General features: G+C 45.0%; 1 protein-coding gene across 3 annotated transcripts in view; it reads right to left on the bottom strand.

Annotated features, from left to right (window-relative positions):
• Daam1 (dishevelled associated activator of morphogenesis 1) overlaps window positions 1-17032 on the bottom strand; it is a 154129-nt gene extending 137097 nt beyond the window's left edge. Inside the window, exons 1-2 of one of the 3 annotated variants that reach the window (XM_050153570.1) lie at window positions 16891-16984; window positions 6033-6125 (exon numbers count right to left, since the gene is read on the bottom strand). The gene's annotated coding sequence lies outside the window, so the exon portion shown is untranslated. Of the gene's footprint in view, window positions 1-6032; window positions 6126-16754 lie in introns of all 3 variants that reach the window. The other 2 variants (XM_050153569.1, XM_050153568.1) reach the window with 2 other exon arrangements.
• Between the last annotated feature and the right edge of the window lie 8229 nt (window positions 17033-25261).

Below are 25261 nucleotides of genomic sequence, written 5' to 3'. Positions count from 1 at the left end.
CACACACCTGTTTATGCCATGGCCTGTGACCTGCTCCTAACATCGTACCGGCTCCCCATTCATCTGTAAGCAACACAATTATTAACATGTGTTTTCAGTTCTGTGAATCCAATTCTTCTTTAGCTCTTTGGAAATTGTTCTTTCTCACTAGCTAAGTACAAGTAGATCTAATTTGAGAGGCCATAACACTAATAAAAATTAAGGAGAGAAACTAATTAGATCATGAATTAAATTATGTTTTTAAATAAATGTTGTCTATGACAATGAGTTTTACTCATCAAACAAACAGGTGCAGTTAAAATTCTACTTTTCTCCTAGTGTAGTATTTTGAAACCGAAGATAGTACAAAGTGAATTATCAAAAACTTAGGAACCAAGACTTCACCTCACCAAGCGGCACTCCCTATGATGAGTCCTGCCCTGATGAGCCCTTTAAAGAGGAATGCTGTATGTTGAAATGCACTGGCTATGCAGAGCCTACAAGTGCCATGGCTGAGTAAGGAACACACCAGAGAATGCAGGCTGTGCCTGATCCTATGCGGGCCCAGGATCTCTGGTTCACGTCTACTGCACGCCATGAGCAGAAAACAGAACAGCACATCATGCTAGCCTGGAAAAAGATCAACATCCCAAGTTCAAAGTACACTTTCTACTAAATGTGTATTGACTTTACACTATCACAGAGTCAAAACTTTACACATCGAGTCATCACGAGGCTGGTATGGTCTCTCTTCCTTACTGGTCCCTTTCTTGAAGCAGTTTGATTTAAGCAAGTTTCTGCAGTTAACGGCTTACATTCCAGTAGCACTAATCTTTATTACTACTTTTCTGAAAAATATTTATTGGAATAAGAGTAGAACGAAGTCAGTATCTTATTTTATAGGTGAAATAGCCAGATGCACAAAAACTTAGGTAACCTTACAGGCACTGGGTTCGGCATCATCAGGGAATGTAAAAGGCTTTCCTCTCCTTCCTCCTTCCCTTCGCCCCCTCAGGCTCTGTGTCTCCCCTGTGCTGGGCCTTGCAAGCATTCACACATTAGCACACTGGGAGTGTGCTGCAAACTGAGATGCCAAATTAGGTTAGTCTAAAAGGTGCTTGTCTTCTGAATTATTAGCTGCATTTTTATACAGTAAGAAACTTTTTTAAGTTTATAAAGTTCCCCTTAAAGACCCTACCTTTACAGATGAAACACTGAACATACACATACGTGTGTGTGTGTGTTTGTGTGCGTGCGTGTGTGCATAATTTCAACTAGTCACGGGAAGGCAAACATAATTTTCCTAAAATGAGTCCATAGTCTTCTGAGGCAGTGTCCTGCAGTCTCCTTTCCAGCCCAATCCAGCCATCACTTACCCATTTGTTTACATATTATCTGTGGCACTTTGGCACCGCAATGGTAGTTACCCAGCTGCCAAGGCCAACACAGGCTAAGAAGTCTGAAATATGCACTAGCTGCCCTTTACGGGAGCTTTCTGTTCTCTAGTCTAAGTTCTTCTCTACCTCAGCTCACGGTCATTTTCTTCCTAAATGAAGTTTAAATTGCACTGCCTCATCTTCCAGTTATTGTCATATAAAACGAGTCCATTAACATAAATGCTGCAATTTTAAAAGTATCTGTCATGTCCCTGAGAACAAAGGACGTGTGTTCGCAGAACTTACAGATATACAATAGCAAGCAATGCCACCGTTAATTTTTAAAAGCAACAATTTTATGACCGCATCATTCAAGACCCAGCTCCTTTGCAGAACTCAAATCTGAAATCTTTTCTGTTAGAAGACTTTTTATTTCCTTATCAAGAAGCTAAAGTCTAATTTAAAAAAAAATTATTTGGGCCAAACAAGTAGTTAAGCAAATGGAGAAAATAGAAATATCCTCCATCTCCCCGTTACAGACTGTCTGGAAGATTCTTAACTGATCCATACACCATCTGCATACAAACAATTTGCTGCCCTTTAAAATAAGAACCTGGGGGAGGGAGGAGGGGCCTGGAGAGTTTGCTTTCCTCCTCCAGGCACTCAGCTCTCTAAATGTCTGTTTACACATCACATGCACCTCTAAGTGATGCCCCACACTGCTCAGCAAGCCGCTTTCCCACTTCTACAGTGAACAGATGGCTCAAGACATCAATCATTTTCATTTTAACCAATTGACAAGAACTAGAGGTAACAGAAACAGAATGAACCACGAGTTCCAGACATGGAAATTGTGTAGAACAGCTAATGAAGTTCTCACAAGTGGCAAAATAAAAAACCACATGAGGCTTAGACACGAATACACACACCCTGCTTGTTTGACTCCAGAGTTGAATAAATATTTCAAAGAGAGACTAAATGTTTGCAGATTGTCAAGAATTAATACGCATTATCTTAAGTATAACTTTAGATGTGATAATGGATGTTAGTTATTTGTAAAGATTCACGTGGATGGTAGAGGTGGGTCAGTTGGAAACACCACCCTTGTTGCATGCAAGCATGTAGACCTGAGTTTGGATCCCCAATACCCACATAAAAGCCAGGTGTGGCAACACACACTTGAAACCACATCACTGAGAAAGCAAAGGCAGATATCTGGAGCTCACTGGTCAACCAGTCTAGCCAAATTGGTGAGTTCAGTGAATGACCTTGTGTCCCAAAAATAAGATAGAGAAAGATTAAGATACCTGGCATTGGCTTCTGGCCTCCATATACATCAGCATTGCCACTGTGTGTATGTGGGGGGAGGGGGGTTGTCTTGAACTCTTAGACATGCATTCTAAAATACAAAACTATTTACAGATGTTATAATTTGATATATAGAACTTACGTTTAGCTGAGGTCTTGAGGGTAGAGATAGAAGATTAACCCTGAGTTGGTAGCTAAGCTGTGCCTACGTGGAAGACTGGCAAACTACCTATACTAACTTTTCTGTTTGCGCATGTGTGTGTGAAAAAACTACTTTGGTATCTTTTAACTTCATGTTCATCACACTTGAAACAAGAGAAGCAATGGGAAGCAGCAGCTCTGAAAGAGAAGCATCCGAGAAAGCAGAGAAGGTCTGGAAGTCAGTTATCCATGCTGGAGGCTTCTGAATTGTATATTTCCACTTTTATAATATTAAAGAGTATAGTGCCATCATTTCTGCTAGCCAAAAACAGAACTTACTAAGTTCACAGGCCTCCTTTCCATAACTCCATAACTCCAGAGATGGAAGCTGTGATCACGAATAGCTGTCACTATCACGATGGTGCTAAATTTCATGGTTCAAAGAGATTCTCCATGATGGGCCTGACCTAATCACTGAGCCCTTTTTCTATCAATATTTTGGCTAGTTATTGCATTTTTTAAAAAAAGCAAGCATCTTCCCAGTGAACTGCCAAGGTGGGCCTGCATGCCATGGAACATAAGAGGACCAGAACTAGCCAGTGGTCCTTGGTCCTTTATCACAAGAAAATATACTGTGCCAATAACCAGTGAGCTTAGAAGAGGGTACTAAACCCCACCTGAAAACATCAGCCCTGCCTGACTTGGACTTCTGATGAGTGCTGGGTAAAGCCACTAAACTTGCACTAAGTTATTAGGCAGCGGCCAAACCAACATGCCTTGGGGACATCTTGAAGCTGGGCAGCACCACAGTCTCTCAGGAGTACCTCTGCACATGGACTCTATTTCCAGTGGCACAGAGTAACTCTCCAAACATCTTGTCATTTTTTAATGTGCAGTTGCTCAAGGGGTCATGAATCCAAATTTAAGAAACCTTGAGCTTCATGATCTCTGACTAACGAAATATATCTTATCGATAAACACAGCATCATGGGTTAGAGTTCCTACTTGAATGGTTTTTATAGTGTGAAATTTCCACGGAGGAAAAATCTTGCAGAATTCTCAGACGGAACAAGTTTAAAGCAAATGTCACTAAAGTAAATACATCCCTAACTTCATCACTGCAGGGGGTGAGGGACAGTGACTAGAAGATACACCCAGGTCCCACTACAGCAAAAATGTCTTCCTAGCAGTCTTCATATTTCAGATGAGCTACAAATGTTCAGAAGCTACCAGTTATTTGTCTCCATGGCATCTATCTGCTTAGAGGAATTAAGACACATTCAACAACTGCAACGTTAAGTAGTACCTCTGAGCTCTCTGAGGTTCTCCCCACATGACTGCTTCTAGTTTGCCTTTTTTTAAACATTTTTTAATTGATATTTATTGAGCTCTACATTTTTCTCTGTTCCCCTCTCTGCCTCTTCCCTCCTCCCCTCAATCTAGTTTGCCTTTTAAAGACCTTCACTGTAATAGACTTTGCATTCCCTGAAATGTCCTAGCTCGGTGGTTTTTGCTGTACTAATAAATCATGTAACTATTACTATTCTCAGAACATCTCATCATCCTCCAGAAGAAACCTCATGCTCTTTTTATCTGTCATTCTTCCTTTAAGTACCATGTCATGCTAACAAACTTCGAAATCTCCTTAGAAAATCCTGGCCATGCAAGTCTCAATCACCATTGTGGAAAAACTGCAAGCATAAAAAAACACTGAAAAACCTGATTTGAGATTAAAGACTATAGTCTCCTATAAACATTTGTGGTGGGATAATCTTTTGTACACTGTGAAGATTTGTCACTCTGACTGGGTTAATAAAGAGCTGAATGGCCAATAGCTAGGCAGGAGAGGATAGGTAGGATTCCCAGGTGGAGAGAGGAAGTCAGAGGGGTGAATCTAGACTCATGGGAGACGCCCAAAACAAGCATACAGCATAGAGAGGTTAAAAAAAAAAAAAGCCATGTGGCAGAACATAGATTTAAAAATATGGATTGATTAAGTTATAAGAGCTAGTTGGGGACAAGTCTAAGCTAAGGCCAAGCTTTCATAACTAATAATAAGTCTCCGTGTCAGTATTGCAGGCTGGCGGTCCTGTAAAAGAAGTCAGCCTACAAACATTGCGTGGCCGTTCCTTCGAAATGATGGAAATGTAGGCCAGACAGAAGGTTCAGCAGGTAAGGGCACTCACTGATAGTGTAAGAGAGGACCAACTCCTGCAAACTGTCCTATGACCTTCACACATGACACATAGCCACACATATACACACAAAATAAGCAAGTGAATGCAGAAATAAGTAAAAAGGAGAGCTGGAAAGGTTCCAAATAGGCAAAACATGAGGCTTCTTAGAGTGGAAACGATCCTTCCGCTTAGGAAATGCCCTCCCACACAAGGTCGTCTGTTTATTTTAGAAATCATAGGTTTAAATAAGTAGAGCAAGACTTCTGTATTACAAAAATAAGATCATAAAACAACATTCTGAAATAGCCACAGCCAACACCAAAGACATGTTCTACATGAGAGAAGGACATTTTCAGGTGTGGCTTCTACAGTTTATAATGGGGCCCATAAATTATTATGCATATTATTCCTAAAAGTTAATTGTGTTCTTGTCTCTGCTATGCTTGCTTAGGAATCTGAATCTGAAAATGATCTTTTTAAAAGCTACTTGAGGGGTAGGGAGATGGCTCAGTGGGTTAAATTGCTTGCCATCAAGCCTAACAGCCTGAATTTGATCCCTGGGAGCCACAATATGCAAGAACTAACTCCTAATGTGTACCATGGCACACACATGCATGTGCCCCCCATACACAGAGACACAATCAATCAATCAATCAATGCTCCCCGACACACACACTTGGTTCTTAGAACCCGGAGACAAAGACAAGCTCTTCCATGGGGATGTGGTGCTGGGAAGGCACCAGCTCAGGAAGCAGAGCCAGACTGCCCTGCTCTGTGGAGCCAGAGTCAGCTAGGAAGCCCTCAGAGACCGAATGAGCTGCAAAATTACTTAGTGCCTTTCGAGATTACTTCTGAGCCTCTTCTAGAACAGATGCGAGGAAGTGCACTCGTGACTACTCTCCTGCCCAGTTTTATTTCAAAGAAGCTTAGTGTTATGTTAGGCACTTGTGACCAGGTGGTTTCTGTTACCTTTTCCTATAACAATAGATTAAAGTGTACAGAATCCTCCCCGGGAAACATCTTGGGGAAAGGATAACTTCCATGTACTTACAGGTTTTTCAGTTGCATCTGCCAAGATACCATAAAGCTCCAAGCTTAATAGAAGCAATGGGTCCAGCATAACACACGATATGCACCACACCACCTGCAAAAAGAACCTTCCTCACATATGCAGAATTCTAAATAAAAAAAGTTCACAACATTCATACAAAATGAATGCGAAACTCTTAAAGTTAGACTTTTAACCAGACAGACAGATAGCCTGGCACACATTAGACCCGCACTTCCCAAACCCAAGATCCTCCTATTTCTCATATTTTCATGTTAGGACTACCTGGGGTGAATGTGACAGTCCTGGAGCTGGGGCCCTAGGTGTCCTGAGTCAGTCTCCCAATGCACCTCTTTCTCAGATCCACTGCGGGAAATCCCAATGCCTAGCCAAGGTAGAAAACTAAAAGAACGGACACAGTAGACTTTGAGGAGGGGTACAGAAGACCTCAAAAATCCCACCTAGCCCTGACAAGGAGCTATGGTTGACTTGTTTTTGATTCTGTGTGTGGTTTGTGTGTATTATATACATACTTATTCATCTGGGCATGTATATCTGTACATGTGGGTAGGTGTGTGTGTGTGTGTGTGAGAGAGAGAGAGAGAGAGAGAGAGAGAGAGAGAGAGAGAGAGAGAAGGCAGAGGTCAAGGTCACTTGCCCTCCGCCTCTTTATTTTAAGAGCAGGTCTCTCACTACATCTAGAGTGCACCTGTCTCCATTTCCCCAGCTGTGACCACAGGTGACAACACTGTGTCTGCCGTGTTAGGTGGGTGTAGATATTCAGACTCAGATCCCCAGGCTTGCCCGACATGCCCAGCATCCAACGAGCCTTCTCCCTAAGGCCTGGCTTACTGTCTAATGGAAATTTCGCCTGCCCCTCACACATTATCTTCACAAGAGCGGATCTTGGGTCAGTTCATGAAAACCTGACAGCATTTTCACTTTGTGCTCTGAATGACAGGTTTAGGAGGTGCCACAGCCCAAGCTGGACAGTCTCAACTGACTCCTCCTACCCTGCGAAGAGCTGCAGTGGCTAAAGGCTAAAGTCTTCTTTAAAGCACATTGGCCTTTGACAATGATGACAGCACTGGCTTCTCCTGTCCCCAAAGCCTTATCTTCCTTACCCAGAGATAATGGGACTGACCTACAAACCCAGGCCGTGGGCTTCAAAGCCATTTACTTACTGGCTCTGGGGGGCTTCCCCTGACACTGCACCAGTGTCTCACAGGGTCCCCTGTTGTGCTTAAGGACATAGCCTTAAAATGTGGCTGGTTTCCCAGGCTGAGGTCATGGAAGAATGGAGAAATGACCCCAATGGGGCTAATCCGCTGACCTTTACTTGACTTTAACCAACTGCACAAATAAATAAAACCAGCAGGGGCAGTTCCATTCCCAAATGAAATCAATGTATCCCTAAACATGAAAGCCTGCTTCAAAGTTGAAAGCTCTCGGACCATCTAAAATCTGGCAACTCTTGCTCCACAAGAGCAAGTTTATCCTCTAGGAGGTACTTGGCTGGCCATGTCTGAAGACATTTGGGGCTGTGCTGCAACAGTGGAGAAGGGGTGCCGTGGGCAAGTGCTGGATACATGGCAGAGGTGCTGCTGAACAGGGCACAGAGCAGACCTCCCCCTCAACCACATTAGCCAGGCCAGTCTAAGCTGTGCTTAGGTTGAGACACAGGGATCAGAGAAGACAGGACCATTGCCAGACACTACTGGATAAACCTTTGAAGAAACTCATCTCAGCGCCAGTGAGATGGCTCCACAGCCAAGATGGCTCTGCAAGTTTTACCTGCCACTAAGACTGACGGCCTGCTTTCAGGCCCCAGGACTCACACGATGGAAGAAGAGGGCGGACTCTCAAAAACTGGCCTCTGACCGCCATGTGTACACATTCACATGATGGAGTTTACATTCAAGTTCATTCTCTCCTCTCTCCCCCAGATCCCCTTCCAGTTAGCTTCAGCTGTCAACATGACACAGCTCAGAGTTAGAGAGGGACTCTTAATTAGGGGATAAGAGTCTCGAATCTCGATGAGATTGGCTTGTGAGCATGTCTGTGGGGGCATTTTCTTGGTAGATAACCGATGTAGGCAGCCCAGCCCACCATGTGCAGCAGCTCCTCTAGCCAGGTGGTCTAGGTTTGGTAGAAAGCGGCTGAGCACTAGCAAGAGAGGGCAAACCAGGAAGCAGCACTCCCCATGGTTTCTGCGCCAGTGTTCCTGCCTGACTTCCCTCAAAGACACACTATGGCATGGAATTAGAAGATGAAACAAACCCTTTCTTTCCCAAGTTGTTTTTGGTCATGATGGTTATCAGGGCAACAGGTGACAAACCAGAACACACACACACAACAAACAATGTAAAGACACTTTTAAATAGTTACATGTTTAACATCATCGAGGCCAAGGAAGTAAAGAGATATCACCATATGGTAAATGGCCAGGCAGAGACACAAGCGCATGGTGAGATCTGTGATGACCAGAGAATAGATGCTCAAGCCCTTCCATGCCGAAGAGCTCTGCTGGGCTGGGAATGCAGCCTCATTGACAGAGTGTCTAGCATGCACAAAGCCTTGCGTTGATCCCCAGCACTGTGTCAAGCAGGAGAGGTAGCATACCTCAGTAATCCAGGATTTCTGAGGTAGAGAAAGGATGAAACTCAAAGCCATATTTGTCTACATAGGCATCTCAGGCCAGCTTGGGACACAGGAAGCAACCCCCTGCAGAAGGCGGAAAAACACTTCTGGCTAAAACGTCCACAGGCAGCAGCACTGCTGGCCTTACCCTTGCTTAAAGAGAGTACCAATTTAAAAGAATGGACTATCACCCAAAGACACTGCCTAGCCTCATCCTTTATAGCCTAAGGAATTTCCTGTGGTTAAGAGCTTGGCATTCGCCCCAGAGGAGTGGGCTCTGTCCAGCATGGAACAGGATAGGATCTCAGGTCCATGTCCCAGGGCAAAAGGCAGGATGGGAAACTGAACAGGCAAGCCCAACAGATGTTATTAAACCAGTATTACACAGTGCCATAGAAATTAGGTCATTACTGTTCTGCTGACACTCCACTCCTAACAGTGTATAATTTCCTCCCAGGAGGGTTCCATGTGAATATGCTGTTGTACAAATGAGGAAAAGGAGGCCCAAGAAGTGTAAAGGATTCACTGGGATCACCCAAATCTAAATGCCACACCAGCTGGCAATTTTTTTTTTTTTTACTCTGTGCAACAGCAAAGCACAAGGAAGGTAAAAAGATTCCATTCAAGGTATCAAACATTCATGCTGAATTCCTGCCAAATATAAACCATATATAGATGCTAAATTTAAACCCACTTATAGTTATCTGTTTCCTTTGGCCCTATAGGTCGATCCCTGAGTATGCGCACTGCATACTCTCTGCTGGGAGCCCTGGTATGTCTGTCCCTGAGTGTGTGCATCTCCAGGAAGGCAGCGTAGCCCTGAGAATGTGCGTGCTGCTCTCTGTTAGAGGAATTCCTGGCCCAATAACAGAGTGTAAATAAAGGCAATCCAGAGGGAAACCAGTGATAAGATAAGTGAAATCCAGTAACTCCTGGTCCTCCCTCCACCTACTTCCCTGTCTTGCTCCAGCAGAAAAACAACCTGGGCACTAGTGGGAGAGCTGCAATGTAAGCTGTGCTCCCAGAGGCCACTCAGCTCTGTTCTGGGCTGCATGGCCACGTGAAGGCAGCCCCATGTCCTTCAGAATAGGACAGTTGTGGCCCAGAAGGAAATTGGATGGATGGATGGATGGATGGATGGATGGATGGATGGATGGATATGTACAGACATAGATATATGACAGACAGACAGACAGACAGATAGCTTGGTTTTAATTTTCACTCAGCCCGTGACAGAAAGTGGCCCAGGCAAAGCAGTTCCACAGACCTGGAGTTCTATGGTCACAAGTGTTACCTACTCAGAATCTGAAGCCTTAACTGGGTCACAGAGTCTTTCTAGTTGAATATAGTCTTTATTCTTCATTTCAAAAACAAAAAACAGGGCTGTAGAGATGGCTCAGCAGTTAAGAACACTTGTTGCTCTTGCAGAGGATCCAGCACCCACATGACAGTTCCCTACCATCTGTAACTCCAGTCCCAGGGGATCTGGCGCCCTATGAACTCCAGAGGCATCTATACATACGTGGTGCACATCAACACATGCAGGCACACATAAACAAATTCATTGGTTCTTATTAAAAGTACAAAAGGATAAAAGCAGGCCTGTCCATTTAATCCTCAAAGAACATGCTGCAGTCAGCCTCAGTCATTGGCTTCAATTTCAAGCATTATTTATTTTTCATCCTTCCTGACTTAATTTAGTTCACTTACCACTGAGTGCTAAGCAATGTGGGGAGCACTCTGGTACAAATAAGATTGCCACATACAAAACAAGATGGGGAATAAAACAGAAGTTATTGTTCGATTTGGGGGAGGGAGCACCATCATCCAGAATCAAAAGCCACTAATACTGAATTAATTATAGCCATTAATCCAGTCTTATTTTTTTTAAGTTTAAATGCTGGCCTTGAACATGAACAGATCACTCTTTTATGGAATTCTCTATATCCTCCTTTCCCTGTGTCCAGGGATGGAACTCAGGGCTTCAGGCTTCTTTCTGGCAGGCACTTTACCCACTGAGCCACCTCACCGGTCCAGTCTTTTAAAAAATATTTCTCAACGACAGTTTGTAGTAAGTTCTCAGAATTCAGGAGGGCCCTTCCCATGGCAAAGCTGCAGTGTGTCTAACATTTCACTGCTTAGCTGTGTCAAGCTGCTTCAGCACAAGTATTTAAGTCTAGGCACACAGGGACAGCCTAGCTCATCTGGTAAATGCCACTAAGCACAGTTCCTCTCTTGTATAGGTCTGCAGGAACTTTACAGGACAGCAGGGTGTGATGGGAAACTTCTACAGGCCCAGGAAATTCAGGGGGAAGGGAAAGCCTAGAAGTGGCACCAAAACGTACTGTTAATACCTGTCATTCCCTGGGAAAGGAAAACTACAGACTGCGGCCCTTGGCAAACTTTTAATGAGCCGTCTCTAGTTCTGACCCAATTTGTGCAAGAGGACAACTAACATAATTCCTTGGCAACCCACTGGCAACCCTTGCCTCTAGCTTACAGGGTCTGTAGAAACTAAACGCTGTCAGTTCATTTTATAATATGACACTTCCTTTTGCCCCTGGCAGTGATGGCTGTGCTGTGATGTACTGTGTAGTCTTAGTCTCCTTTGTAGCCAAAAGTATGAACGAACACACACACACACACACACACACACACCATGACTAGAGTTACAGGTGCACAGCTCAAAAATAAGGTGAATCTAACTATATTCTAGACCTGGCCTGACCTCTCTAACGACAAAAGCCTCGCGTACAGCTAGACTTTAATAAGAGCCCATTTTTAAAATATAAAAGATGGGCATCTGCTTCCCCCCAGCAAAGCTCAAAGCTAAGACCTGGGCAATCTACGTTTGGAAGTTTAAATCCCAAGCACCCATCAGACAGGCGGTGTTGCCATCTGCACTGCAAGTATTTTCTTCTGAAGGGAAAGGGACAAACACCAGCTTAATAGGTGACCCTAATTGTATGCCTGGCAGGAATACAAGTAACTTTCAATGCCAAACCTAGGGCAGTTTATAGAAGGAATGAGCTCAGGTTCTTGCTAAAGGTGAATGACATACTTAAGAAATATAGCAAGATGGATGGGGCGGGGGAGCTTCCCAAGTCTGGCAAAGGAGTATTATGTTTCAGTAGCCTGATGGCAAACAGGCTTCGTGCTTGCATTTTCTCTTCCTGGCAATCTCTGCATTACAGCACGACTTCCCTATTACTCCCTTAAATTGCCAAGTTTCTCCTGTAGTCAATTGTCTACATCAAATATCGTCAATGTTGCACAATACTGAGTTCGATGCCAAGAGAGAACGTCAGGAAGTCACACCAACTACACTGGAAGTGAAACACACTTCCCTAGTTTTCCACATTTAATTCACAGTGGTAACTGTGGTTTAAGAACTACAGCTGTTTATTTGGCTCTGAATTTGCTACATTGTAATGAGTCTCTCTTTTGAGGCAGGGGGAGTGGGAAAGGGTTATTTTAATGCCTAAGGATGTTAAATATCAGATTGCATGCTTAACTACTGCTCAAGTTTTTATTATTTTTTGTTAAAAGAGCTTTCAAAGCTTACCTTAAAAGGGAAGGAAACAAAGATATTAAAGTAGGTTTCTGTTGCCCTTTACTAGGTGAAAAGCATGTTCCCAGATGAAGAACTCAAGTTAGTGAAAAATTATTCTCACAAATAGGGTCTAAAACTGGACAATCTCCAAAAAAATATTTAAATATATAAAAATATTTCCTTTTTCAGATACTCTGTCTACATGAAATATACATGTTTTATGAAATATAGCAAAAAAAGAAGCTCAAAAGCTTTATCATTCAAATACTAAATGTGGCATTGAATGTTGTAGCTCAGCTGACAGGGTGCCTCTCAGGCATGCAGAAAGGCCTTGTTCAGACCCAGCTGAACCAGGTATAAACCAACTGGAGAAGCACAAGCCTCTAGCAAAACACTTAGGAGGCAGGCAAGAGAATCAAAATCTCAAGCCTGCCCTCCACTGTAGAAATTTAAGGACAGCCTAGGATACATGAGACCTTGTATCAAAAACTGGGGACACAGGTGAGGGGGTGGACACAGGACCCTTGTTGCTATGCTCTGAGAATTCAACAAACTCAATCCATTCTTAGACTATGAAAGCAAACTCCCTTGTTGATGCTCTGTTCTCTGCTCCTGAGACAGTGGGAAGGATCCCAGAAACAAAAAAGGAGACAATATCTTTCTCTGCCGTCTGCAAGGTGGAATATAGGTCACTGAGATCAGCTGCCATCTCATCTTCATCTGTCCTGCTTTCAGTGGAGATGCTAATGAGCTGAGGACAGGGTCTCTGCAGCAATATACACAGAAGACAGTGCACTCACTAGGTAACTTCAAAATCGATAGAGCCGTCTCATCTCAGCCTGCCCTAGCCGTTCTGCCAACAGACTTACTCACAAGTCTCAAACAGAAACGAAGGACCGCTGAAATGGTACTTGTGCAATCCTTTGAGTGCCTAAAAAAGGATGCTGTGAGTATTTAACTTAGATACTAACTGGGAAGCTTTCTTGCATTGCCGAGTTAGCACCAGAACAAGTGAGAGCTATTATCATCCTTGGCCAAAGGGGGGCAGGGAGAGGGGTCACTTTCATTTCAACTGAAGTGTCCTGTAGAGAAAATAAGTTTGGCAACCAAAACTGGCAAGGTTTGTTTTGGTTTGTTTCCTGAATTATGAGAATAGAGACTTAAGACTTGGAAGCACAAAACTATAGGTTGCTAGGAAAGATTCCCACCCCAGTGGCAAGCTCTGTGGATCATTTTCTGAACCAAACACCTGTGAAACTCTCAGTGGTACTGAGCTTTGTGGGAAAGACTTGTTCCCTCTGATGATGCTATAACTTTAAAGTGTTTCCACAGAAGAACCTAAGAGTCTCAAGCCAAGGCTATACTCTAAATATTTACAAAGTGAAACTGTTTCAGTCTTAACTGTGTTTTGTTTTTAAACACCTGTTTGTCCCAAGACTAAAGGCAGCTTTTTAAACAAAGTAGCTCAAATCAAACCATCCACAAGCACATTCTCAACACTCAGAACTATCTGCCAAGGACAGAGAGATGGGATTCACATTCCACTCAGGGATGTGACTAAAACACCATGAGCTCTATTCCCCTGCTCAAGATGGTGCACGCTCCAGACCACAGGATTTGCCCCCCGCATCACAACACCTTTCCTGACACCAGACAGATGTCCTCTCCTCGACCAGACCCTGCTTCTAGAACAACTCTGCCCCAGATGGCAAAAGACTGCTGTCTCCCAGCAACTCCAGGAGCCGCTAGTGAACTGACAAAAGCTTCTAGCTATCTTTGCCTTCGGTTTTCTCCTCAGCTTCCCACCATACACCTTCTGGGAAAATTATCTGGGCCAAGGAGAGTACAACTAATAAAAGTATCTAGTTTAGGGTACGAAGAAATTATAGCAAGAAAAACAATAGCCTATATAGGTGAATGTATTCCAAAAGCAATTATAAAATAACAAAATATATCATCTTTACACTCATGGAAAAGAACTGCAGCAAGATATGTTGACAAAAAACAGCAGGGGAATTATTACAACAAGTTATATAACTATCAGGAGACAGAATACAGACCCTGGATTTCCAATCCTCCTTAATATTCATTTAACAAATGCTTATTCCACATTCTGGAAAGACTGAGAAAACAAAGGGCCTGCCTTCAAAAAGCTTAGCACAGAGAAGCAAAGATGAATATGCTAATAAATGAAGGGCATTTTCCCATTATGATAATTCCTAGGACAAATATAAAAATACATACATATATACATAATAAATAAATGACCGATAACCTCTGCTGGTGCCTTCTCACAGGGATGTAACCACCTACTTAAGACAAGGTGTTGAATGTTAACCACGTGGCACAACAGCCCACACATTAACCCGCACATGAATGCACGTGCATAGACACTCCTATACACCATCCCCCATTTCTGAGAGATAATTCACTTGGAATAAGGAGCAAGCAGGTGATGGGAAACAAACATCTTAGAATTTAATTGCCTTCATCAAGAGTCGCAAACCACAAAATCTACACAACTAATTGTGACTATGTACATAAAAGTCCAGGTGCTTAAGATAATAGTAGTATCAAGTATATCATAAATTTAAAAATAGTACTTTATTTAAAAATAGCTGCCTTGTCTGTTTTTAACAGTACCCCAAGGATCTTGGTTTTGGGGTCAGCAACACAAACAATGCTACAATGTCAGAGCCAGGGTACACCTTGTGTTATTTGGAGGAGGGGTCATTTTCAGAATTGCAAGGCTTTAAACTTAGAATCAAAGTTAGGAATTCTTTGAACTCGCCTGTCTACACTATCTATCAATGAGAGGGCAGGTGCCCCCAGGGGTAATAGGTTAACCCATGGCAGGGTAGCACACGGAGAGCTGGCACAGGACTTAAGGCTCCTAGCTTCAGCATCCAGAGCTTCACTTTTAAAGACCTTCAGCAGCTGACGTTTAGATTTTAAGAAAATTATTGTGACAACTGTGTTCCCACACTTCAACTTGAGTTATTAATTGTCCTGTCATTTTCAGGTAACGGTACCTCGGGCTAGTTTCTGACCAGCAGGACTAAACAGAGTGACCTTGTTAGGAAAACTACCTCCAACACTATTAACTACGATAATGGTGGAAAGACACAGTTCGCTTGATGGAGGAAAGACATCTTCCAAATTTAGTTTGCCCTAAGACAAAAGCCCCAGACAATTCCACTTGAGATGGTGTGTCGGCACGGGGGAGGAAAAGGAGTCCAAGAACGGTGTCCAAGCTATGTAGGAGAGAATAGGGGGTGTCCCAGAGATGCCAGAGGGTGAGGAAGAGGGAGCAGCTGGGCCTAGGGCAAACATTTGACCACACCCCCGGCCACGCCCTCCCAGCTGCCCGCAGAGCCACAACGAATTGAAACACCAGTGTGAGCAGTTAAGATTCCGAAGGCAGAAGTCGCCATGGCAACCGGATTCGTCTTGCAGGAAAACTATGCTTCAATTCACTAGGTCCGGCTCGAATCTCAAGAAACTACCAATTCAATGGGGGCAAAACGGTCACGGGCAGCATTTGCTACGGATGCTCTATGGAGGTTGAAGGTGGGAGACAGGGACTGGAGAGGAAAAAAAAAAATCTATTCCTGAGCACAGTAAAACATGTTATGGGGAGGGGACACAACGCCCCAAATCTAGCCGGTAAGCAACGTGCAAAAGACCTTAGAAGGGTTTGATGAGTGTGTGAGTAAACGAACGAATGAAGCTGACGGAGAAAAGGAAGAGAAAATCCAGAGGACTTTAGAGTTGTTGGGCCGGGCCTCGCCTCGCTCTATTCTCCAGTCAGGAGACAAGCCGATCACAAACAGCTGGTTTAGGGCACCAGTTGGATAAACCCGATTATCCAGCCTCCTGCCCCCACAGCGAACCTTATCATTAGGTTATCCGCCACCCCGTCACCCCCAGGGTTCTAAGGAGGGCGTTTAAGCCCCCGCCCAGGTGTCCTTTGGCAGGGCTCGATTCGGCAGAGCCAAGACTGAGATGCGCCCTCCAAAGCAGGACGCGGGGAACCCGGTCGGATCCCCGGGAGGCGTATCTCCCCGGGCCGCAGCCAGCCGCCGGCTCGCGGCCTCCGCAACGCCAGGCTTCCCTCTTCTCTGGGCACACAGTAAGCACGGGCACTGCCTGGATTACAGTCACTGCCTCCGCTTTAAAGAGTACGGCTTGACACGAAGGTGCCAGGGATGGTCGGGGACCCGCGGCCACCGCAGTGCCCACGATCTAACAGAGCCAGCGGCCCTGGAACGCCACCCGCTGCCGCAGCTCCCGCAGCCCTGGTCCCGGGGAACCCTCGGCCGGGAGACGAGCTATACCCAGCCGGTTCCACAGCCACAGAGCGCCGAGGAAAGAAAGGAGGGAGGAACCCCATCCTCGGGGACGCCTTCCTTCAGGCTCGCCTCGCTCCGTGCGGCGCTGCAGCCATTTTCCAAAGCCTAGTTTGGCAGCCCGTAGCAGTCTCGGTCCCGTTCCCACCCAGATCCAACCTGAAGGACGAGTTTAATATTTACCTACTGGCCCGGGAGCTCCGGGAAGCAGCCCGAGGGAGCGCCGCCAACAGCGAAAGGAACCAGCACGCCCACCCCGCGCCACGGTGCGTAGCCGCTAATGAATGAGTAGGGCGGGCGAGTCGAAGCGTCCCCTCACCTGAGCAGCTGCTGCATGCTGAAAAGGCCGCTCTGCGTTCCCGGTACAATGGGATCCGGTTAAACAGTTCCCTTCACAGCCGCTCGTAGGTTACCAACTCGCAGGTGACATCACCCACGCCTCGTCTGATAGGATACAATGTGGCATCCACTGCGCATGGACGCCCTGGCTGGGCCCTTAGGATTCAGGGAGTTGTAGTCTCCATCCTGCAGAGAGAGGCGAAATGGCCTTGTCATCCTCGCCAGCCAGAACTACAGTTCCCAAGGTGCCTCTCTTCCCCACTGTGCCCGCCCCTCTCCGCCCCTCCAGACCCGCCCCCTCCCCGCCCCTCCAGTCGAGCAGTACCCGCGGTGGTCGTTCAGAAGCCTGGCTGCAAACTGCTTGGCCGAGCGGGAGGGGCACCCAGCGGCCGTGCCCTTTGACTTGACCTCTGTTCTGCGGACTGGCGGGTAGGCTGCGGGACCGAGGGGCGTCCTGAGCTCGCGCACACCTACTGGGCACTTCTGGTCGACTGGGCTCTCCTGCCCCCAGCTGGGAAGGGTCCATAAAAGCCTTTCTCTGCCTTCCCTACTCAAAGCCACTAATTCACTGGACTCCAGGGGTTCTGGGTTGAATACCGAGCGGATATTTCCCCGGTCGCCAGGGATCAAGCAAAGCCAGCCGTGGAAGGGAGGAATCCCCTTGCAGCACACGCTTCAATTCACCTTCCTTCTCTCTTTCCTTCTCCCCCTTTTTAACCAAGACCGAGTAGCCAAGAAGAAAGCCGGGAACAGCGTAGTCGGCTGACCTGACAGAAAAACTGGCGGCTGTCACTAATGTAAGTGCAGTGTAATTAATAGAAGACGGAGACAGTCACCACAACCCAGCGTCCGCGAGCCTGCTGCTGTGGAGATAGTACTATCGCACAGCCACGCTTTTGTTCATCCCTGAAGGGACTTCCCGCTTTGGTGGCTCTCAACTCTTCCGAAGACAGCATGCATGTCTAAAAATTTTAGTTAATTATGCGTTCATAAAATTGAAAATCCGCAACCCTCCCTCCACCGTCGCTCCCCACACGTTTCCTTTTAAAAATACAAAAATGTTAAAGACCTTAAAGCAAACAGTGTCCTTTAAGGGTTGCCCCGATCTTCAGACACCTAAATGCATATTCCAATGGCATGGAATTCTGACCCTTCTGGTAGATTTTGGTTTTAATACATAAAAGTTTTCAGGGTCGTTATCAAGTTCAATGAATACCAAACATGAAAATTTAATGGGCGGGGGGGGGGGGGACAAATCTCTGGGTGTCTTTTTACATAAAAAAATGCATTTATTCAACTTTCAGTGGTACTGCTGTGATCAACTCACATGCCCACTTCACCCGCAAAGTTAAGATTTCACACCTCAGGAAATGAAGACTGACAATTAAAATTTCCAACAACTCTTCAGCTAATTGCTGGTGGACTATCACCACTCGCCTCCCCCTTTGCATCTCGAAACAGTAAGGTTCAAGGGAAATACATTCTTGGAGCTGGATGAGGCCGTGGAGGAGCGGGGAAGTGTTCTGTGAAAGAGGAGGATTACAGCTGAATTCCCATTTCCTTTTGACAAGCCTGTTCCGTACACACCAGACTATTTTCCTCCACCGAAGCAGGATAACGCTGTTGCTCTTCTGATCTACTCGGTCCATCTTAAATATCATCTTAAAGGGAAGCCAGACAACACAAATGTTCCCTTGGCCATCAGACAAAGGGAGCAAGCAGTGATGCTCTAGATAATGGGTAGACCTAATGTATTGCACAGTTCGCTGTGGGAAGATATTCAGAAAGAAACCCGACCTGGGATGCTCCTAAAGGCTCCTCCAGTCTTATAAATGTGGAAAGCTTTTAGGTGGAAACATAGGCAGTGAGCTTGAAATTTACTGAGTCAATAAATTGAACGCGGAGCCTTTCTATCAGGCAAGGTTCACCCTTGTAGATGAAAGCATGTTGTTAAGGGATGCTCAGAGAAATAATTTTCTAGAAGAAATCGCCTTTCAGCAAGCTCTCTTGGCTCTCAGCAATAAAGAAAAGGAATAGACTCTTACCCAAAGCAAAAGGATCCATTCTCTGTAACAGAATGCTCCAGGGTGTGGCGTGTGGCACAGCTGATCTCCACATATATAAGGAGAGTCTGCACAAAAGACAGAACAGGGAAGTGTGTGCGTGTGTGTGTGTGTGTGTGTGTGTGTGTGTGTGTGTGTGAGATTTCTATCAATCAACTCTAAATATAGATAACAGAGAGACAGCATGGTGTTTGAAAATGGTTTTCTGTGAGTGGTGAGGATTTAAACTGATCTCTGCACACTATTGCATTGGTAACCAAGGGAAACAAGATGGCTCTTTAGCATCAGAAATGCCATCTGTAGACCTGAAATCAGTGGAAGCTTAAACATTTCCATGATGGCATAGAGGATCTCATATTCACACACACATGCACGCACACACGCTCACACACACTCGTATATGTCTGTATTGAATTCTTTCTGTGAGACTCACTCTCAAAAACCATGCGAAGCCCTCATTCTTTCTAGCTTAATCTATACTCCAAGCCAAAAAGATTTCTTTACTTTCTCCCTATCATTTTTAAACCACTGATCCTCTCCTAGAATTATCGTACAAAGACTCCACATCCCCCAACAATCACGACTACATTAATTAGGAACCCTCGGAGGGAGCCATCGAGAATAGACTTGTCTCTGTGAAGAGCCTGGGAGACAAAGGCATCATGGGGCATGTTGCTGATGTTTCAAAATAACATCTCCAGCCTCTGGTTACAAGGTTTTACTTCAGGGAGGGAATAAGACACCAGCAGAGAATGTGAACTTTTTTTTTTAATATTTATTTATTATAGTATTCCTTCCATGTGTGCCTGCAAGCCAGAAGGGGGCGCCAGGTCTCATTATAAATGGCTGTAAGCCACCATGTGGTTGCTGGGAATTGAACTCAGGACCTCTGGAAGCAGTCAGTGCTCTTAACCTCTGAGCCATCTCTCCAGCCCCCGAGAATGTGAACGTTTATCACCTTACATGTGTTGCTGTGGAACAGCTTGGTATTTCACAGCAGTTCCGGCTTTATGCTGAGCCTGGGTTTGGGATTGGGCCATTTTACTGTTTTCAGCCCTGCAACTTTGCTTACCTGTATAACTTATTCTCCCCGAGACTCAGTTTCCTCACTTGTACAATAGCATTAGTAAGAATGCTTTGGGGTACTAGATGAGGCATGTAGAAACACTCTTCTGAGGGGGAAGCAGAGTTGGGTGTTAAATAAAGATGTTTTAAAATCCACTTGAGCGTGAGGGTTAAGAGAAAGGCAGGCTCTCGGAAGAAAGTAGGACATGCCTGAAAGCAGGGGCCTGGGTTTCATAAAGAGCAGCAGAAACTAAGGCTTACTCAGACGTGAGTGCAACATCCTCAATAGAGAGTTGCCAGAGGCTATTGGCTGCTGTCCACAAAGTGATGATAAGGGCCGAAGACACAACACTTACGTGTCTCATTGAACACAGGGAAGTCAAGCTGCTGTCTAAGGAGAATCTTCACATCAACTGATTAATATTCACAAATCTGGAAGGTAGCTCTTCATGCTACCAGAGGGGGGAAATGCAAGCACCAACCCAGCTACAAACCCCTCTGTCTCTAGTGATGACCTGCCCACAGGCTATGCTGGTGCAATGATGGCATAAACATTGTCAGAGTAACCAACCACTGTCTGAGTGGATTTAAGGCCCATGCTGTGAGATGAAACCCATGCCTGAAACTGCTCAGGTGGCCATGAGCCTGAAACTAGATAGGCCAGAGTCCAAAGGAAAACCAAACTGTTATTCCGCTAAAGGCGCATAGCAATAAAATGACTTTTAATGACTAATGTTAATCTGTTAAAGGAACAAAGCAATAAAATGAGTCCTATACCTACAGATCAGTGTCTCGCCCAGCCATTATCCTCCTCCTACCGTTGATAGAAAATAATGCAAAGACCCACAACTACAGGGAGTGAGAGACCTTGGAACACTCAGTCCGGAATGGGCTGTCCTCTCTGAAACCCCTCCCCTCAGGGCCAGGAAACTACGTGAAAGAGGAAGTGGAAAGATTGTAAGAGCCAGAGGGGATGGGTGGCGCCAAGGAAACAGAGTCTTCCAGACGTAAGAGGACTGAAGACTACGTGGACTCTCAGGGACTGTGGCCCAGCACAGGTCCAAGCCAAGCCAAGCTCCAGGACTGAGACGGAGAAGTGGACGTGACCTCCCATCTCTAACCAAGAAAGTTTCTCTATTTGACACCGCCTTGCAAGGGAAAATTGGTTTTCTCCCATAGGGTTTCACTGGGGACACAAACCGTATTTAAGGGCAGATCCCTCGCCTGGCAGTTGATGGCCAGGACCAAACAAATTCAATAGTATTTTGTATACTTTTCTTCTCATATTGCTTTGTTTGAGCAGTTTGACCTTACTGGTCTTTTGCTTATATATTATGGTTTCCATGGTTTCCAATTTTGTGTTTTTATGGTGTGTGTATGCCTGCCTGTCTACATGTATATCTATTTTATCTATTTCTCATGGGTTTTTCTTTGTTATTTTTTTGTTTGGTTGTTTTCTAAAGATAGACTTGATGGAGTTGGAAGGGTGGGGAGGCATGAAAGATCTAGGAGGAGATGAAGGAAGGGAAACTGATCAGAATATATTGTATGAAATAAATTATTTTCTATAAAAAAGAGGGGGTGCTAGAAAAACACTTCTGAAACTGTGAAAACTTAGTTCTTACAGTCAACTGCAATTTTCTATGCTGTACCTAATGTGGAACTTGTTTAAGTTAGTTCTTAATCATGACAACACATGATTGGGACTCATATTATATGTACACCTTACCTTACCCTCAGCCATAAGTAGGCAAAGAGAATTTGGAAGGAAAAAAGAGAGAGAGAACTCAGCAGTGGAATGGCGCTGATCCTTGGCCCATTCTTAGATCTGTGACTTCTTCGTCCACGGGGCCCAGCAGTCCTCGGTCTCAGGTGGAGTCTTTCCCAGGCTCCCCAGCTGGAGAGGCACTTCTGAGACAGGAAGCAGAAGGAAGGGAAAGCTTCACCCTCTCTCCTCGTCCCCAGAGAAATTCTGGATGACATTTCCGTGGGAAGTCATGGTGTTTTCCCTTTTGAAAGCTCCAGCTTCGTCTAGGTCACCCTGGCCTGGACTAACAATCGTTTTCTCCTTCTGTCCCTCCAGTCTAGGAATGAGGATGGCCTCCTGCTGATGATCTCTTGGCTCTTTTTTAGCCTTCTGAGGTCTTTTGTTACAGTTCGCTGTCCCATAATTGCTCTAGTTTTTAGAAGGACAATTGTTCTAATGAAACGCTAATGTTCTCACGTCTTAGCTAAAGTTCCTCCGGAAACAGACAACAGAAACTTTCTATGGGTAGCTTATGTAAGAAGAAGAACTTATATAGCGATGTTTATCCGAAGGAACAGGAACCAGACTTGCTCCTTCTTGGGCCTATGCAATGGAGGGGGGGGGTTTCCAGACTGTCCTCAGTAGCCTCATCTTGGTGTCTTTTCATCCCACTTGTAGGATTCCTGAGTGGGGCTGGTTGCCCAGTCTCAGGGCAGTTATCCCCAACTTACTACCCACAGCCATGGCTTTCAAGGTGTGGACCCTCAGAGCAACAACATTGTCATCATCTCCAAGCTATGAGGTGTAGAAATGCCACCGCCAGCCACCACCGCCCTTCACAAGCACTCCACCTGCTTCTGACACCATGATTTTACTCTCGCACCTCGCCTATAGCGAGGAGATGGTGTGAGTCCGATGTGACAACTCAGGGCCTGTCTCTGCGTGTCTGGGAGCCTTCCCAGAAGGCCAGCAGCACCGTAAACCTCGTGATAACTTCAAGTGACATTGTGTAATAAAGCTGGTAAACCTGTCAGGCTCTTTATGGTAAAGTGTGCTTCCTCTCGAGAAAAGAGGACTTCGTAATGTTCCAAGCCAAAAACTCAATTTAGCCTCCTCAAAGGTATTTGGAAACTATTCATCTCACTGAGGATGGAGAACTAGAAAGGCTGAAGGACAGAACAAGGGGAATGGCATCATAGGGAAAGGCAGGACCACTTGTAACTATACTGTCAGGCACAGTAAGAGGGAGGAGAAAATAGCTTAGGCATCCAAAGCCCCGTGATCAGTCTCTGAATGGCCCTAGAACATTTGGGAGACACCTGTCCCCCCACACACACATACACACCCTTTATATATCTCAGTTTCCCCCTCTTGCCAGTTGCCTCTTATCTGGCTGACCCATTTATAAAACCAATACTGCTGAAGTTTTTGGCAACTGACCCTGTATTTTAAATTAATTAAAATTGACTAAAGGGACTAGAGAGACTGCTCAGTGGTTACAAGTGCTGACTGCTTTTCCAGAGGACCCAGGTTCAATTCCCAGCACCCACATAGAAGACCCTTTGAAACTCCAGTCCGAGGAGATCTGGTGCCATCTTCTGGCCACTGCAGGCATTGCATGCCTGTGGTGCACAGATATACATGCAGGCAAAACACACATATATATAAAATACATGTTAAAACTGTTCCTTGGAGCCGAGCAGTGGTGGCGCACGCCTTTAATCCCAGCACTCGGGAGGCAGAGGCAGCCAGATCTCTGTGAGTTCGAGGCCAGACTGTCTACAAGAGCTAGTTCTAGGACAGGCTCCAAAGCTACCAAACCAAACCAAACAAACAAACACTGTTTTTTAGTTAAATAAATAAATAAAATAACCATGCTTTCATGTTCTCGATCACCACATGAGGCCGGCGGCTTCCATACTGGACCTAACGTGTTCTCATCGTTTCTAAAATGGATAGCACTGCTTTACAGCCCTCTATCCACAAATGTTTAATCTTATCACACTAAAATTCACCTTTCCCCTGCTCTTTCTGGATAGACAGAAGGGAATGGAGAGAAGAGGAAAATAAAAATCCAGCTTACCTTACCCCCACCCATCCTTTGGTTTTCTGAGACAGGGTTTCTCTGTAGCTTTGGAGCCTGTCCTGGAACTCACTCTGTAGACCAAGCTCCAGGCTGGCCTTGAACTCACAGAGATCTGCCTGTTTATCATTTTAAGATATACCACGTGTAAATCACTAGCCAGTAAATCACTAAAAAGACACAGAACTCCAAAGGAAAATGGCCAGTGACTTTGTGCAGGAAACACACACATACACACATACATACATACATGCCCACATGCATGCCTGTATGCTATACATATTCAGAGGTACTCAAGATTATGAGGAATTATAAAGACCTGAATTAGAGAAGACACAAGGCAAACTGACATCATAAAGGAACAAGCTTAGATATGCCACATAAAGCTTCATTTGAAAATAATGGGCTGTCTTACAAGACGTAGTAACCAAGCCCTGCTATCCAGATATGAAAATTGAAAATTAACAAGCGATCTTCATATGAAAACTGCGGCTCAGCTTTCTAAAGTGATATTGAATGAAGGCTATATATTAATATGATTGGATTTAAATAAAACGATATGAAGAAGTAAAGCTATCTTCAGAGAGTGCATAGAGCAGGGAACATGAAGGAGGACTCTGGGATGCTGAAACTTTTCGAGCTTGTCATTTGAGTGTGGTTTGTGTCTTGTAACAATTCCTTATGCTATGAACTTACGGCTTATCCACATTTATGTATGTACCTTATATGAAAATAAAACATTGCACAAAGTAAAACTAAGCCAGATTACTCTAAGACTGTCCCCTCAGGAAATTGCTTTGTGGAAAAGATAGCTATAGGGGCCTGCCTGTAACCCCAGCCCTGGAAAGACTCAACCAGAATCCCGGGTTCAAAGCCTGTCTGAGATACAGCAAGACCTTGTCAAGGAGAAGGAGGAGGGGGTGGTAGGAGAAGAACGAGAGGGGCGCAAGGGGAACAAAGAGTATCAAGAGCAAGAAGAACAGAAAAACAAGAAAATTACTTCATGTGCAGAGTCCAAGAGAGCCTGTAAGTCTTGCCACCTGGAAAATAAAGGCCCCCAAATTCCAGACAGTGTGAGAGATTGTCTCAGGGAAAGCTACAGGACTGCCATGCATAGGAATGATTTTTCAAGACTCTTGATCCTCACTTTCATACTCTTTGCTGCAGAACTTCAGACACTCAGGACTTGAGTGACTTTGGCCATATGGGGCCTCAGCCAGGGGAGGTAGCCAAGTAGGCAGATAGAATCCTTGTATTGTACCTAAGCCTTCCAAAAACCAGCACCTGTGGTGTTCTGTGATCTCCACAGGACTTGCCCTTACAGCAGCGGAGACTTATTCAGACGCCTCTGGCCTTCCTGGCCCAGATGCTGTTGGTTCTGAGTCTCTCAGAA

This window comes from Alexandromys fortis, unplaced genomic scaffold (assembly GCF_014885135.2).
Source record: "Alexandromys fortis isolate MF-2015 unplaced genomic scaffold, M_Fortis_MF-2015_v1.1 scaffold_82, whole genome shotgun sequence".
NCBI classification, from domain to species: Eukaryota; Metazoa; Chordata; class Mammalia; order Rodentia; family Cricetidae; genus Alexandromys; species Alexandromys fortis.
This window is presented reverse-complemented; position numbering and strand designations above follow the sequence as displayed.